Below are 4596 nucleotides of genomic sequence, written 5' to 3'. Positions count from 1 at the left end.
GAAGAGCATATGCCATTTATAAAACAATCAGTTTGGAGCTGTAAAAATGGATGCTGGGGCTCTATTCCTCATCTACTGAGTCAGAATCTGAGTGTACCTTGCGGCTCTGTGTTTACCATGTTCCCCAGGAGGTTCTTAGGTCCACGGAGAAGTCTGCTATGAGAAACCCATAGAGTGGAAAGGAAACTGAGTAAACAGGCAGGGTATAAATACGGTATCTGTCTCCTGGAACTGACAGGCAAGTCACAGAGAGAAACTAGCAATAAAGGTCTTATGAAGAAGTGCTTTTTACCTTTGTTTTAAAACACTGACAAATGGAGTATATTATAAATGAGAGAGCTGTGTGCTTGATTTCCTCAGTTTTAGATTCATTTAGGGCTACATGTCAGAGAGGTCTCAGTAATGATATCTTGTTCAGTTCAGTTCATTTCAGTTCAGTAGCTCAGTCGTGTCTGACTCTTTGTGACCCCATGAATCACAGCACACCAGGCCTCCCTGTCAATCACCAACTCCCAGAGCTCACTCAAACTCATGTCCATTGAGTCAGTGATGCCATCCAGCTATCTCATCCTCTGTCGTTCCCTTCTCCTCTTGCCCCCAATCCCTCCCAGCATCAGGATCTTTTCCAATGAGTCAACTCTTTGCATGAAGTGGCCAAAGTACTGGAGTTCAGCCTCAGCATCAGTCCTTCCAATGAACACCCAGGACTGATCTCCTTTAGGATGGACTGGTTGGATCTCCTTGCAGTCCAAGGGACTCTCAAGAGTCTTCTCCAACACCACAGTTCAAAAGCATCAATTCTTCGGTGCTCAGCTTTCTTCACAGTCCAACTCTCACATCCATACAAGACCACTGGAAAAACCATAGCCTTGACTAGATGGACCTTTGTTGGCAAAGTAATATCTCTGCTTTTGAATATGCAATCTAGGTTGGTCATAACTTTCCTCCCAAGGAGTAAGCGTCTTTTAATTTCATGGCTGCAGTCACCATCTGCAGTGATTTTGGAGCCCCCAAAAATAAAGTCTGACACTGTTTCCACTGTTTCCCCATCTATTTCCCATGAAGTGATGGGACCGGATGCCATGATCTTCATTTTCTGAATGTTGAACTTGAAGCCAACTTTTTCACTCTCCTCTTTCACTTTCATCAAGAGGCTTTGTAGTTCCTCTTCACTTTCTGCCATAAGGGTGGTGTCATCTGTATACCTGAGGTTACTGAGATTTCTCCCGACAATCTTGATTCCAGCTTGTGCTACTTCCAGCCCAGCGTTTCTCATGATGTACTCTGCATAGAAGTTAAATAAGCAGGGTGACAATATACAGCCTTGACATACTCCTTTTCCTATTTGGAACCAGTCTGTTGTTCCATGTCCAGTTCTAACTGTTGCTTCCTGACCTACATATAGGTTTCTCAAGAGGCAGGTCAGGTGGTCTGGTATTCCCATCTCTTTCAGAATTTTCCACAGTTTATTGTGATTCACACAGTCAAAGGCTTTGGCATAGTCAATAAAGCAGAAATAGATGTTTTTCTGGAACTCTCTTGCTTTTTTGATGATCCAATGGATGTTGGCAATTTGATCTCTGGTTCCTCTGCCTTTTCTAAAACCAGCTTGAACATCAGGAAGTTCATGGTTCACATATTGCTGAAGCCTGGCTTGGAGAATTTTGAGCATTACTTTACTAGCGTGTGAGATGAGTGCAATTGTGCCGTAGTTTGAGCATTCTTTGGCATTGTCTTTCTTTGGGATTGGAATGAAAACTGACCTTTTCCAGTCCTGTGGCCTCTGCTGAGTTTTCCAAATTTGCTGGCATATTGAGTGCAGCACTTTCACAGCATTATCTTTCAGGATTTGAAATAGCTCAACTGAAATTCCATCACCTCCACTAGCTTTGTTCATAGTGATGCTTCCTAAAGCCCACTTGGCTTCACATTCCAGGATGTCTGGCTCTAGGTGAGTGATCACACCATTGTGATTATCTGTGTCATGAAGCTCTGTTTTGTATAGTTCTTCTGTATATTCTTGCCACCTCTTCTTAATATCTTCTGCTTCTGTTAGGTCCATACCATTTCTGTCCTTTTTTGAGCCTATCTTTTCATGAAATGTTCCCTTGGTATCTCTAATTTGATGGAAGAGATCTCTAGTCTTTCCTGTTGTTTTCCTCTGTTTCTTTGCAGTGATCGCTGAGGAAAGCTTTCTTATCTCTCCTTGCTATTCTTCGGAACTCTGCATTCAGATGCTTATATCTTTCCTTTCTCTTTTGCTTTTCACTTCTCTTTTTTCACAGCTATTTGTAAGCCTTCCCCAGACAGCCATTTTGCTTTTTTTGCATTTCTTTTCCATGGGGATGGCCTTGATCCCTGTCTCCTATACAATGTCCTGAACCTCCATCCATAGTTCATCAGGCACTCTATCAGATCTAGTCCCTTAAATCTATTTCTCACTTCCTCTGTATAATCATAAGGGATTTGATTTAGGTCATACCTGAATGGTCTAGTGGTTTTCCCTACTTTCTTCAATTTCAGTCTGATTTGGCAATAAAGAGTTCATGATCTGAGCCACAGTCAGCTCCCAGTCTTGTTTTTGCTGACTTTATAGAGCTTCTCCATCTTTGGCTGCAAAAAATATAATCAATCTGATTTTGGTGTTGACCATCTGGTGATGTCCACGTGTAGAGTCTTCTCTTGTGTTGTTGGTAGAGGGTGTTTGCTATGACCAGTGTGTTCTCTTGGTAAAACTCTATTAGTCTTTGCCCTGCTTCATTCTGTACTCCAAGGCCAAATTTGCCTGTTACTCCAGGTGTGTCTTGACTTCCTACTTTTGGATTCCAGTCCCCTATAATGAAAAGGACATCTTTTTTGGGTGTTAGTTCTAAAAGGTCTTATAGGTCTTCATAGAACCGTTCAACTTCAGCTTCTTCAGCGATACTGGTTGGGGCATAGGCTTAGATTACCATGATATTGAATGGTTTGCCTAGGAAACGAAGAGAGATCATTCTGTCATCTTTGAGATTGCATCCAAGTACTGCATTTCGGACTCTCTTGTTGACCATGATGGCTACTCCGTTTCTTGTAAGGGATTCCTGCCCACAGTAGTAGATAGATATAATGGTCATCTGAGTTAAATTATAATCTTTATAAAGTAACAAAGTAGTCATATTACTGAGAATTGTAATCATAGTTTTGAGTCCTATTTGCTGGACATTATTTTAAGTGGCTTCCACACATAGAACTCATTTAATGCTCTGTACAACCCCTGGAAGTCTGTGCTAATAGTATCCCATTTGCAGATGAGGAAGCTGAGGCATAGAGAGTTTAAGTAAATTGCTCAAGGTAAGAAAGCAGGCAAGTAGAGCTGAGATTCAAAATTAGATGTTCTGCCCTCCTGAGCATAGTCTACGCTGACTTCTAATGTGATAATATGAGACTGTGTTTAATAAAAATACTTTGTACTATTACACCCACTATTCACTGCAGAAAGCTGGAATTTCCTCTGTGTGCTAGGCAAATTTATATTACTAGGGATGTACAGGAACTCATACCCTGTGGTCAGAATATATCCAACTTGATTGTATTTATTTCTTTGTGTTTAAACGCAACTTTTGGGATTCTATACAAGATGCTAAAGTTGCTTAGGCAAATGGGGGAGGTGTCATCACAGAGGTGACAAGTGATTCTTTTTAAAAAGTTTATTTATTTTTAATTGAAGGATAATTGCAATATTGTGTTGATTTCTGCCATATATGAACATGGATCAGCCATAGGTATACATATACCCCTCCTTCTTAAGCCTCCCTTCCACCTCCCACCTCATCCCACCCCTCTAGGTTCCTGATTTGAGCTCCCTTAGTCATACAGCAAATTCCCAATGGCTCTCTATTTTACATGTGTTAATATAGATGTTTCCATGATTCTTGAAAGCCATGTACAGGTACTTTGGGCAGAAGAAAGGGAGAAGTGAACCCAGGGGAGGAAACTACACATGCAAAAACCCACAACAGAACAGGAAAAAAAAAAAGGGGGAGGGGATATTTTGCATGAACTGTGGCTGTCTGGTGGGTTGCAACAGAGGGTCTGTGGTGTTCAGGAGAAGGAAGTGAAATTAGTAAGATGGGCTTGGGACCAAATTGTGCCAACCTTGAAAACCAATGAGGACACCTGAGCTTCTACTATAGGTTTTTGGAAACCATGGGAGAGAGAGCATAGTCATAAGATGATGGTAGCAATGAAAAAGAGTTGGGATTAGAGGAAGAAGAGAAAGGAGTCCGGGAGACTAGCCTGAATTGGTGGAGAAATACCTAGGTAAGAGTAATGGCGACCTGAACTCACTACAGTAGAAGTGGGGATGGAGAAGAAATGAAATTGAAAGATATCTGGGAAGAAGGGTCAGTAGTTTTCAAAAAACGATTGGTACTAGAGGCTGAGGGGCTTTTCTAGTGGCTCAGATGGTAAAGAATCCACCTGCAATGTGGGAGACCTGGGTTTGATCCCTGGGTTGGGAAGATCCCCTGGAGGAAGGCATGTCAACCCACTCTAGTATTCTTTCCTGGAGAATTCCCATGGTCAGAGGAGCCTGGTGGGCTACAGTCCATGGGGTCA

The sequence above is a fragment of the Bos indicus x Bos taurus genome, chromosome 2 (genome assembly GCF_003369695.1).
Source record: "Bos indicus x Bos taurus breed Angus x Brahman F1 hybrid chromosome 2, Bos_hybrid_MaternalHap_v2.0, whole genome shotgun sequence".
NCBI lineage: Eukaryota > Metazoa > Chordata > Mammalia > Artiodactyla > Bovidae > Bos > Bos indicus x Bos taurus.
This window is presented reverse-complemented; position numbering follows the sequence as displayed.